Consider the following 13,401-nt stretch of genomic DNA (forward strand, 5'->3'; position numbering starts at 1 on the left):
GGTGGCAGGGTCTGTGCATTCATTTATCACCCACCAACTCATCTCAAAATCTGCCAAGAGCTAGGATAAACAGACCAGTAAGGCTCTGTCCCTGTCTTCTGGGGAGCCCACAGCCTAAGGTGACAGACTGATCAGAAAAATAAGGAATTGTAATAATGTATGGCAAATACTGCAGATTTGAGTTATTTACAAAGAACTTGTCTTAGAAGCCCATGGGATGCAATGGCTTACTCTGTGGACATCAGGGAAGACTTCCTGGAGTAAGTGGCTTTAGCCACTTACGGTGTTTATCACACAGAACATTTCAGGTAGAGAAGTTGTATCAGAGGACTATTGCAAGCCAGAATGCTGAGAATTGTGTGGTGGCTTGAGCACATGTTGTCTGAGGGGTGAGGGAGGGGATAAATCTTAATTCTGGCCTGGGTGTGAAGAATCTCAAATGTCATACTGAAGAGTATAAATTTGTCTAGAAGTGCTGGGAAGCCAGTGAAGACTTCATAGCAGCAGAAAGTCTTTAACAGATTCACATATAAGGAAGATTTGATTGGAGCTGGGTGAGGTTTGAAGTAGGAAGACTAATCTAAAAGCTGGTGGTGACAAAAGACTCTTCTCAGTAACTGTTCAGTTCAGTCACTCAGTCGTGTCTGACTCTTTGCGACCCCATGAATCGCAGCACGCCAGGCCTCCCTGTCTATCAGCAACTCCTGGAGTTTACCCAAACTCATGTCCATCAAGTCAGTGATGCCATCCAGCCATCTCATCCTCTGTCGTCCCCTTCTCCTCCTGCCCCCAATCCCTCCCAGCATCAGGGTCTTTTCCAATGAGTCAACTGTTCGCATGAGATGGCCAAAGTATTGGAGTTTCAGCTTCAGCTTCAGTCCTTTCAATGAACACCCAGGACTGATCTCATTTAGGATGGACTGGTTGGATCTCCTTGCTGTCCAAGGGACTCTCAAGAGTCTTCTCCAACACCACAGTTCAAAAGCATCAATTCTTCGGCACTCAGCTTTCTTCACAGTCCAACTCTCACATCCATACATGACCACTGGAAAAACCATAGCCTTGACTAGACGGACCTTTGTTGGCAAAGTAATGTCTCTGCTTTTGAATATGCTGTCTAGGTTGGTCATAACTTTCCTTCCAAGGAGTAAGTGTCTTTTAATTTCATGGCTGCAGTCACCATCTGCAGTGATTTGGGAGCTCAAAAAAATAAAGTCTGACACTATTTCCACTGTTTCCCTATCTATTTCCCATGAAGTGATGGGACCCCATGCCATGATCTTAGTTTTCTGAATGTTGAGCTTAAAGCCAACTTTTTCACTCTCCTCTTTCACTTTCATCAAGAGGCTTTTTAGTTCCTCTTCACTTTCTGCCATAAGTGTCATCTGCATATCTGAGGTTATTGATATTTCTCCTGGCAATCTTGATTCCAGCTTGTGCTTCTTCCAACCCAGCATTTCTCATCATGTACTCTGCATAGAAGTTAAATAAGCAGGGTGACAATACACAGCCTTGACGTACTCCTTTTCCTATTTGGAACCAGTCTGTTGTTCCATGTCCAGTTCGAACTATTGCTTCCTGACCTGTATATAGGTTTCTCAAGAGGCAGGTCAGGTAGTCTGGTATTCCCATCTCTTTCAGAATTTTCTTCAGTTTATTGTGATCCACACAGTCAAAGGCTTTGATATAGTCAATAAAGCAGAAATAGATGTTTTTCTGGAACTCTCTTGCTTTATTGATGATCCAGCGGATGTTGGCAGTTTGATCTCTGGTTCCTCTGCCTTTTCTAAAACCAGCTTGAACATCTGGAATTTCACGGCTCACGTATTGCTGAAGCCTGGCTTGGAGAATTTTGAGCATTACTTTACTAGCGTGTGAGGTCAAGGTCAGGAGGGGCAACTCAGTAACTGTACTTGGATAAAAATAGTAAAGATACAAAATAACGCATCCAAGATAGGGGCTTTTTAAAATCTTTTGCTTAATACAAATAGATACTTTAGAACTACTGTGGTGGCTCCATGATGTTATCAGGCACCAGCCTTCCATCTTTCTGTTCTATTCTCAAAGCTATCTCGTAGGCACAAGAAGGATGCTACCCTTCCAGCCATCATGTCTAAGTCTAGACAAGAAGAATGAGGAAAGGGCAAGCTAGGAAAATGCATCTGTCAGCCAAGTCAACTTCATTAGAAAACTTTCCAGGAGGTCCTTCATGACAACCGTTTATTTCTTACTAACCATCTGTCTTGGCAAATGACGCCAGGAAGTGTAGATATTTAGTTGAGAACAGTTTCGGCCTACACAGTATCACTAGCAAAAATTGTTAGCAACTAGAAAATTCTGTCCTGAAATCTCTTAGGAATTACATTTTTTTTTTTTCATCCCCCTGCCTGGGACCAGGTCCTAGGGATATATATACCTCCTCCTGCACAGAAATTAGGCCACAGGTTATTGCTGCTTGTGTTCGTGTGGGCTGTGGCAGGAATCTGAGCCTGAGCTTGAGGTTTGTCCACTGCAGGACCAGATATATCTGGTAAAAAGCTGGGGCAGCTGTATGGTCAAAAGGGATGGAGGAGCCACCTGAAGGAGACCCATCCTAAAGAAGTGATGATAAAAGATAATAGTAAGGATTGTAGAGATTGTATTTGTCTTTCTTTTTATTTTTAAGAGATAGTAGTTTTCAAAGGTGGCCTCATCTATGCTCTTACAGTGGTGCTGACACTCCTTCCAGCAAGATTGACTCACAGAGTCTTGCAGCACTGATTCTCCCTGACTTTGGGGCCAGGCTGTAAGAAGGATACAGCTTTCAGGGTCTCTCCTCCGCAGACTCTTGCCCTTGGAAGTTGGATGCCACACTGTGAGGAAGCCCAAGCTAGCTCATGGGGAGAGATCACAGGCAAAGGAACCAGGGCTCCCAGCCATCAGCCAGCATCGACTGTTAGATGTGTGAGTGAAGGCTGGATAACTCCGGTTCCTAGATTTCAAATCACCCTTAAACCTTCATGCCTTCCAGCTGGAGCCCAGACTGCTGCTCTCTCTGTGCGCTGAATGTCTAAACCACAGAGTCCACGAGCAGAAGACTTCCTGGGTCACTCAATTTGGGGGTAGCTTGTCTCGCAGTCACAGCAGCTGGAACGCCGAGTGATAACAGTAGGGACAGCAAGTGCTGCCAGCGGAGGTTCCCTGTGTGCTGGTGCCAGGCCAAGGCACCCTGGGTTTGTGGAAGTTGGCTCGTTGGTCATGGAAAGGGGTCACTGCCTCGAGCCAGTGATCAGCGCTCAGGGCTGAGGTAGTGGGGGCTGCAACACGTTTTGGATTTCAGAGGAAGCAGGGGCTACGGGCTGAGGCGCCCAGGAAACGCTTTCTGCAGGTGGTGTCTGGCTCTTCGACAGAGGGTGATTGGAATCAGACGCAGACTGGAGAGAGGCAGATGTCAGGGACAGAGATCTGTCCCTCATTTCACGATGGCAGTCCCGTTTCCAGACACTCTGTAGTGGAAAGGACACTTAGTCTTTTCTCAGCGCCAGCACTAACCAGCATCTTGATCTTGGCTCAGCTCCCTGTCTCCTCTGTGCTGAGTTCTCACCTGTGACATGTGGATGGTCACACCCACTGTGTGCCTTACACTGTGACTCTGTGCCTCTCACACCAGGAGAAAAACAGGTGGGGCACCAGCGGGCACACGTACCCAGGGAGAAGATGTTACTGAGAACATAGAGAAGGATGAAGCTTTTGAGACAGCCCTGGGGCAGTGCTCCTGACGTGAGAACACAGGGCCGGAAGGAGAGCGGCTTTCTGAAATCCATTTTTCACCTGGGGTTTGTGGAGGACTCTGTGTTCTTGTTTTAAAGGCATTTTGGGAGAGCATCGTTTGGCTTGCTAAGGGAGTGAGAGGAAAAACAATTTGAAAATGGGATGTGCAGTGAGACATACTTCTGTGGAGTGTGAACAGGGAAGATATAGGAGAGATGACGTGGGCCGACTTGCCAAGAACATCGTAGCGCTGCAGCCCAAAGGCTCGGGTAACTATCAAAGTTAGAACTACGATTAACCAACGGTATTCCTCACTTAGCCCCAGGTTTCCAGAGCAGGTAAGGCTCGGATGAGGAGTAGAAAAGGAAACTTTTTTGCTTCTCTTGGGAGTTTTAGGTCTAGTGCAGCGCTTCTTTGTTCCGTTCACTCTTTGGCTTCTGGACTGTGCATTTAGAAGACAAGTCAGAGCATGCCAGAGCTGGGAGAGATCCAGTTTCTGCATTTTTCAGATGAAGAAACTGAGAGACCAAAACATCTTGGTTAAAGGAGGGGAGAACTTGAGATTTGGAGACAGGAGAACCATGAGTAATTGGACAGATGCTCACCAGCAGGTCACTCCCCTCCAAGCTTCAGTTTACTCCGCTGTAGCGTGAGGATTAGAATGTCATCACTTTTTAGCAGCTTATGGTACCTGATTTCTACCAGAGACCTTGGAGATTTTCAGAATGGATTCCAAAAATGGCACTGTGATCTTAGGATGCATTAGAAGAGATATATCACCCAGAACAATGGAGGTGGCTGATCTGCCTGACTCCTCACTGGTCAGACTACACTTGGAACATTGTTTAGGGCCTTAGGAAACTGGGTTATATCTAGAGGGGGTGAGTAAGAGAGTAAGATGGGGCAAGAGCTTGAAACATGTCTTAATGAGAAAGAACAGTTTGGGGTTGGAGAAGAGGAGTCGCAGTAGGGAAAAGCAGAAGAACTTCACTCAAATCCTTGAAGGCTCAAGGATGAGATTGATTCTGGGTGGTCTCAACGATGGATGAGTAAGTGGCCGACTCTGGCTTCATGAAGCCCAGTGCCTGGATTGTTGTAAACCCTCTTGCTAATGATAGTTGGTAGGCTCCCTGGTAGCTCAGATGGTAAAGAGTCTGCCTGCAATGCGGGAGACCTGGGTTGGATTCCTAGGTCAGGAAGATCCCCTGGAGAAGGGAATGGCTACCTTGTCTGGAGAATTCCATGGATGGAGGAGCCTGGTGGGCGACAGCCCATTGGGTCAGAGTTGGGCACAACTGAATGACTAACCCCTTCACTTTCAGGGTTACTCTTAAGGAAGAACTTTGCTGTAAGATCGGGTCTCAGCCTCAAAATAATCCACTCCGGTTTACTTTTCTTTTTATTTATTCGCTTGTTTTTAGTTGTGCTGGGTCTGCATTGCTGTGTGCAGGCTTTCTCTAGCTGCAGCAAGCCAGGGCTGGTCGTCTCTGCAGTGCGCGGGCTTCTCACTGTGGCGGCTTCTGCTGCTGTGAAGCACAGGTTCTAGGTGGGTGAACTTCAGTAGTTGTGTGTGGGCTCTAGAGCGCGGGCTTAGTAATTGTGGTGCACGGGCCTAGTTGCCCCACAGCTTGTGGAATCTTCCCAGACCAGGAATCAAACCCAAGTCTCCTGCGTTGGCAGGCAGATTCTTAACCACTCGACCACCAGGGGAGTCCCAGTTTAATTTTCACTTGAGCTTAGAGGCCAGCTGCACCCCGAGAGCCCTGATCTTTCAGAGAATGCCCCCACCTCACAAACAGTGTTTAAAACCAGGCTAGGGACTTCCCCGGTGGTTAAGTGGTTAAGACTGTGCACTTCCAATACAGAGGGCATAGACTGGACCCCTGGTTGGGGAACTAAGATCCCACATGCTGCATGGCGTGGCCTAAACAAACAAGCCGAAAAACCAGGCAAGCTCAGCGTCTCTGTATGTAGGGAAGCTTCCCTGGGACCATTTCTTCAGTCACCACAGAGTGACTTGGTGCTGGTGTGTTTGCAGGACTCAGCGGATGGGCGGGAACCACAGATGGGGAAAGCTTCATCTCAGCAAAGGCTTACCGGGGGTGTGGCTCATCAACGGTGCTGAGGATGCAGCGGGGAAGTTAGGAGCAGAGCTGGCCAGCTGCATGGTTCCCCTGGGAGGCGGATGAGAAAAAGCAGTGGCCAGTGCAGGGCCCAGCCTCAGGTGACATGAGATAGGCAGCAGGGAGGGGCTGAAGGCTGTGGGAGGAAGGGGCCACATGGTCCTTACCTGGAGGCATTTGCTGCCTGTAGGGGATGTGGGGGGACCACAGCACCCCACGCATCATGGACTGTGATGAACTACAGGGAGCTGTGGGTGGACACTGTCCCCAAGCAGCTGGTCTCTGCTCCTGGGCAGTTTCAATGGGCTCAGCAGCACGGCATGTATTTAAGGAGGCAGATTTTAGGAGTAATATTGTGTATAGGTTGAGCTGTGTGCCCCTAAGAGAGCTGGAAGTCATCACCGTTAGTATCTGAATGTGACCTTATTTAGAAATAGTCTTTGCAGATGACCGGGTTAAAATAAGCTCAGTAGGGTGAGCCCCCATCCTGAATGACTGTGTCCTTGTCCAAAGGAAATGCGGACCCAGGGACAGATGTGCACACAGGGACAATGTGATGTGAAGATAGGAGTCATGCTACTACAAGGCAGGAATCTACCAGAAGCTCGGAGCGTGGCCGGGAGCAGCTTTTTCCCTGTGCTGAGGGATGTGAGCCTGCAGGCATCCTGATCTCAGACTTGTTGCCTCCTGAACCGTAGGACAATACACTTCCGTCGTGTAAGCCCATCTGTTGGTGGTGCTTTGTTACTGCAGCCATAGGCAGCTTCTGCGGTGGAAGGGTCCAGACCTTTACCGGTGTCAGTTCCTTTTGCTGCTGTAACAGATGAGCACAGCTTATTTTAATATAACACAGAAATTTCTCTCTTACATTTCTTGAGGTCAGAAGTCCTACAATCAAGTGGTTAACTGTCCAGTGCTCTTTTGGAGAATCTAGGGGAGAATTTCCTTTTTTGCCTTTTCTAGCTTCTGGAAGCCACATGTGTTCTTTGATTTGAAACCCCTGCTCCCATCTTCAAAGTGCATCCCTTTAACCTCAGCTCCAAATCAGAGCCTGTGTTCCAGGCTCTTGCCTCCACTCTGTCTTCTGATTGCTACCTCCAACCCTATATGGCTGGTCTCTAGGGACCCATTGCTTCTTGCCTGTTGGCGAATAAGCACCTAGGTTCCTTTTGAGCCCTCAGCATTGACTCTGGACATTCTGGGGCCGCATACCCCAGGGTGGTCTCTCCAGACAGCAGAGACACTGCTGGTCCCTAGCTGAACAGGACCTACTGGTCAGCCAAAAAGCATCTGGACCACAGGCCCTCCTTCCTTCCCTTTCTTTTTATATGAACATTATATTTGAGATGAAAAGCGGTTTGAGTCCCATAGAAAGCGGGATTTTCCAACTGCCAGAGCTCTCAGGGAATAGCGTAGGGTACCAACACAGCTCCTCTGGAGACTGCAGAATCCTGTAGATCTTAAGAGCCTGGGCTTCTGAGTTAAATTGACCTGAGAGGAGCTAACATATGACCTTGAGCCTTGGTTTTCTCCCCTATGACAGGAATGATGATGACATGAAGGAGGTTTCATCCTTCATGAAATGAAGACAATGCCAGGGTCACAGATTTAAATGCCCTCAAGAGAAGTGAGAAAACCAGACCAGGTGGAAGAAACACGGGGCTTTGCCGGTCATCTCTCTTTGGGTAGACCTGGGGACAAGAAACATACCTTTTATTTATTCATTTTTTAGCTATTGGGAAGTTGACAGGGAAAACATTAGTGACTGACTGAGGGAAACTCAGCTTTAGTGTGGGGTTGGATAAGGAGTGGTAGGGACTGTGGAAAACTGATCACAGGCCCTCCTGCCTCACAGAGGAGAGGGAGCTCAAGCTTGAGTATGGAGCCAAACAGCTTAACCAAAGTGCAGAGGGACTGAGCCAGCTTGGTCTAGGGCTGAAGTCCTCCCGGACTGTGAAGAGTCAACGTGCTGGCCACACAGGCCAGTTATGTTGGCATCTCTAGTTTAGAACCTGGCATCAGTCATTTTTAGAGCTCTACTCTCGGTGAGTCCCAGTTTTCCTTTTTTTACATATTTTAATACATGTATATTTATTATTTTAATACAACTTTTAAAGGTTACTTTCCATTTACATTTATTGCAAAACGCTGGCTATACCCCTAGTGTCACACAGTGTATCCTCAAACTCGATCCCATCTTAGAGCGAATAGTTTGCACCTCTTAGTCCCCTACCCCCATGTCGCCCCCTCCGCTGGCAACCACTGGTTTGTTCTCTGAATCTATGACTCTCTTTCTCCTCTGTTATATTCACTAGTTTGTTATACTTTTTAGGTTCCACAAATAAGTGATACCATACAGTATTGTCTTTGGCTTCTTTTACTTGGCATAATGCTCTCCAAGACCACCCATGGTGTTGTGAATGGCAAAATGTTATTCTTTTTAAAGGCTGAGCAGTATTCCATTGGAGAAGGCAATGGCACCCCACTCCAGCACTCTTTCCTGGAAAATCCCATGGACGGAGGAACCTGGTGGGCTGCAGTCCATGGGGTCGCTAAGAGTCGGATACGACTGAGCGACTTCACTTTCACTTCTCACTTTCATGCTTTGGAGAAGGAAATGGCAACCCACTCCAGTGTTCTTTCCTGGAGAATCCCAGGGACAGGGGAGCCTGGTGGGCAGAGTCGGACACAACTGAAGCGACTTAGCAACAGCAGCAGTGTTCCATTATGTGTATGTATAATATGTACATATATATATTACCATGTTTCTTCTTCACCTCTTTGTTGTTGGACACTTAGGTTGCTTTCATAACTTGGCAGTTGTAAACAGTGCTGCCGTGAACATGGGGGTCAGTGGTTCCCAGTTTCAGAACCAGTAGTCTGGCAGTAGGGGGAGAAGGCACAGCCATGGGAGCCAGGGAGAGAGACTCAGGGGGAAAAGGAGTCCATGATAGGGGTTTGAGGGTGATTGCTGTCAGCTGGGTCTTCGCCTTGTGATCCCTCACTGTCTTCATAAAGCTTCACATATCCTAGCGTGCCTGTCTTCATGAGCTTTGGAGGAAAGGGCCAAGTTCAGCATTAAACTGATGTGGGCTACAATGGCTCTTGTGAGTAAGAAGGGCACTGACTGACTGTGGATGAAAGCCCAGAGTCCTTGTGAAATTGTTTAGCTGTGGCTGGTCTTTTATGGGAAACACTATACATCTTTTCAGAACTCAGACAAAAAGAGTGACAAAATGTACATTTACAATGAGAAAGGATCTTTTAAAAAATATCTATTTATTTAGCTGTGCTGGGTCTTAGTCACATGGGATCTTTGGTCTTCATTGAGGCATGCGAGATCTTTAGTTGTGGCATACCAATGCTTAGTTATGGCATATGGGATCTAATTCCCCAACCAGGAATCAAACCCGGGCCCCTTGCTTTGGGAGCATGGACCAAAGTCCAGTGGTCTCAGCCACTGGGCCACCAGGGAAGTCCCGAGAAAGGATCTTGACAGATTGGAAAATAGGAAGATGTCCTTTGGGAGTTACAGAACAAGTGGCTGGTGAGGCTCCGACAGGAAATAAAAATGTCCCAACCAGCCTCCTTGAACTTGGTAAACTCCAGCTTAAAATTTAACCTAAATTGGCTCAAGGGAGACAAGGATAATAGGCTGTGTGAGAAATGACTGTCAGAAGTTAAATGAAGTGTTTAAAGAAAAAGAGTCCTTGATCACCCCCGGTGGGGGCGGTGGGGAACCATTTGGGAACATTTAATAAGATCATTAAACTGAGGCAGCCGAGCAGACGGATTCATTAGGTTGCATTTATCTGATGAACTTGGCACTTCTGCCAGGTAAATAAAAGTCATTCTTACTGGAACGGAACTTTTGTGGTTGGGGACTGGCCTTATTTTGTTCAGATGCAGATAGACAAGGGCTTTGTTTTGCTCAGTCGTGTGAGGATCGCCCTATAGCATTTCATTTTCATGCGCTGTAGTGCTGGCCTGGGCTTGTAAAGAGAAGTTTCAGCCAACGTGCATATTTCCATCCATGTTGTGTACCATAGTGTAGGAAGAGTTAGTTTTATTGGGTGAAATGAGATGTCCTATTGGCAGACTTTAGTTTTATCCCCGTTTAGTGGACAAAACAAAGAGTGGTCCATTTGGTTGGTTCCCAGGAGCCAAGGAAGTTGAGGCAGCAGGCAGTGGCTAGAATGAGGGAAAGGGGCAATGTGATTTAAAGTAATATGTATTGGTCTTTGTCCCTGTTCCTGTCACACTCCCATACCCCTGACCTCCCTAGAGGGGAGGGGGCTAGATATTGAACTGTCATCCATGGCCAGTGATGATCAGTCATGCCTATGGCATGAAGCCTCTGCAGAAATTCTTAGAAAGGACGCATTTGGGAGAGCATCTGGGTTAGTGAACAAGTGGAGGTCCTGGGAGAGAGGTGTGCCCAGGGAGGGCCTGGAGGCCCTGTGGCCCTCCCCCATACCCTCCCCCTATGCATGCCTTCCATCTGGCTGTCCCTGAGTTATAGCTCTTTATAGTAAACAAAAAAAGAGTGGTCATCTCATCAGTCAATGGTTCTCTGAGTTCTGTGAACCACTCTAGCAAGTTAACTGAACCCAAGGTGGGTATCATGGGGACCTCTAAACTATAGCCAGTTGCCCAGGTGGCAATCTGGATTTGTGATTTGCATCTGAAATGTGTGTTTTTGGAGGAGTGTCGGGGGGAGAGTGCACAGCCTTGTGGAACTGAGCTCTTAACCTGCGGTATCTCATGCAATCTCCAGGGAGTGTCAGAATTGAATTGAATTGTCCGACACTCAGCTGTTGTCAGAGAATTGCTGTAGTGGTGGTAGGGGCAAAAGACACACTGGAGCAGGGACTGGGCCCCTCACCCTCGAAAGGTGCTGAGGGGAAAGTGGCTTTAGATTTGTGGCAAGATGACCCAGGGAGTTGGAGGGAAGCTTGCTAACTGAGAGAGGAGGGTGGAAACAGAGAATGAGAAATCATGGAGGAGAAGCAGAGGCCTCATAGGCACGCCACCCCAGGCTGGCCTGGTTGAGGGGAGTGGATTTATTTAATGGGATTGGAACAGGACACTCTTTCTTTGAATAAAATCAGGTTACCTGTAGTTATGGAGCCTGCAGGACTTTCAAGGTTTCTGAACTCAATTCTGAGGAATTGAGCAGTTGGTTCATGGAAAATGAGTAGCAACTGGGAATAAGTTGTTCTTTTGAATTTAACTTTTTGGAGCATAGTGCCGGGCCCCCAGCAAGAGATCTATAGATGTTTGTTGAGTGAGTAAATGAAAATCATACCACCTGGATTCTCTCTGAGAAGACAAAAAGAGCAGAAATGCTCAGCTGGCAAATTCTATGAATGAATTTTCACCGGTGATAGAGAAAAACTTTGGGTTTCTGTATAAAATGTTTTTTTCTGAGCTATAGAGAGGTAGGATTAAAGGCATCTCTGGGCTGGCTTCGCACTGACAGAAGGGGAGGATTGTGAACGAGTGTCCAGCTCCAGTCACGTTGAATGCTGGCTCCACTAGGCGGGAAGCAGCTGACTGCACATCAAGGCTGTGCACGGTTCCGGAAGCTGCTAGGAGTGGCTCTTGTTATATGCACAGAATGACCCATGTCACAGCTGAGTCAAGAAATCTGAGCAGCTTTCGGCTGAATTCCGCATACTTTTGAATTGACAGTTAATATTAAACACAGAAAATCTTTAGATGTGTGTTTTGAGAAGATGAGATACAAATTGGCTGTATAAATTCAGATTCACCCTGATTCTAGAGCTACATACCCAGTGTGACTTCAGGCGAGTTACCTAATGGAGGGAGGGGTAACATATGTTAGTTCTCATGGGATCGCCCTCGTAACTCAGAAGGTGGGAGCTACTGAGGTTCAGAGAGGCGCAGAAATGTGCCTAAGCTCATGCAGCTGCTAAGCGCTGGTGCTGAGATTTGAACTCAGTGATGCCCAAAGCTCTCCCTCAGGTTACAGGGTGCTTCAGAAAAGGAACAAGAGGACCCGTGGCTGGCAATTGAAGATGACCTTTTGGTGGAGAGTGCGGGTCAGCCTGTGCAGAAATGCTGCACATGGGTTCTGGGACAGTTTTTGAAAGGGGGTTAGAGGGTCCTGACTGGGAGTGTCAGGCAGGAGATCCTGGGTCTGATTATGTAAGTTGTTCCTAGACCTGCAGTCTTAATGAATCTGGGGTTCCCTTGGAGTACAGCCAGGAGGAGATGAGCAGGGGAGAGGTCCTGGTGGGTAGAGCTGCTATCAACAGGGTTAGCTGCACGAGAAGGTATGCATGATGTCTGAGCCTCATGTGCCTCCAGCCCTGGGCAGGGAACTCTGGTGGGTGAGCCTGGGGCCAGGGAAGCGTGGGGTGGAGCAGCAGCAGCCAGTGGGTGTCTGGAGTTGAACTCGAAACAAGAGCCAGCCCTATAGAGCCCAGGAATTGGTTGATGGTAACAATTCTTTGGACACAGGTCAGATTTCCCCTGGGGAGTCCCAGAAATTTGGGATTGGAGGTACATGGTACCGCAAGACCAGGCAATAGCAGAGACAGAGGTGTGAGCGTCTCCTTTCAAGAGGGAAGCTCCAGGTGCTGCCCTTGCCCCATCCAGTGCTGTCTGTGGCTGTCCCTCCGGGCGCACAAGTGGCCGATCCCTAGCCTGGTCTCCCTGCAGAATGCCTGGTGGGGGCCTCTGTCCTGGCCTCACCAGCTGCGCTCCTGGCCTGATCTTTGGTTCTGCCCCCGTGCGCACCACGGGGCCCCCTGCACTTTGGAGGTAGCCACAGGACTCCAGAGTCCTGTGGATGCCCGGGCACTTGCTGGCGTCCTGGGTGCCTTCACTTGGGCTGCCGTAACACAGTGCCAGAGATAGGTGGTTTAACACAGACATTTATTTCTCAGAGTTATGGAGACTGGAGCTAAGTTCCCAGATCAAGGTGCAGGCTGTTTGGGTTTCAGATGGGGGTGCTCTTCATGGCTTGCAGACAGCTGCCTTCTCACTGCGTCCTCACATGGGGAAAAGAGACAGTGAGCTCTCTGGTGTCCACTCTTGAAAGGACACTGGTCCTCTTAGAGCAGGGCCCCACCCTTATGGCCTCATTTAACCTTTATTGCCTCCTTACTCCAGGTAATCCCACTGGGGATTAGGACTTCATAACATGAACTTATGAGTGGGGGACAAAACTCAGGTCAGAGCACTGGGCCCACCAAGCATGCAGGCTGTTCTCCTTGCTTTTCTGTTGCAGGCTGCCTCTGCCTCCTTAGGCTTCTCTGAGGGGCCAGTGCTAGGCCTGTCCCTGCATAAACCCCAGCCTCCTAGGACCTCCTGTCTGGTGCCACCAGAACTCTTTAATGCTCAGGGTGGCCTTTGAGGTTCTGCAGCTGAGCAGAGATCAGTCAGGAGGGGATGCCTGTGTCGCCTGTGCTCATCCTGCCAGTACCCCCTAGCCTACCCACATGCTTCTCTGGGGCTCCCCCCACTTGGCTTGGAAAGGACCCCCTGGTCCCTGCACCTG

This window comes from Capricornis sumatraensis, chromosome 10, assembly GCF_032405125.1.
Source record: "Capricornis sumatraensis isolate serow.1 chromosome 10, serow.2, whole genome shotgun sequence".
In the NCBI taxonomy this organism is placed as follows: Eukaryota; Metazoa; Chordata; class Mammalia; order Artiodactyla; family Bovidae; genus Capricornis; species Capricornis sumatraensis.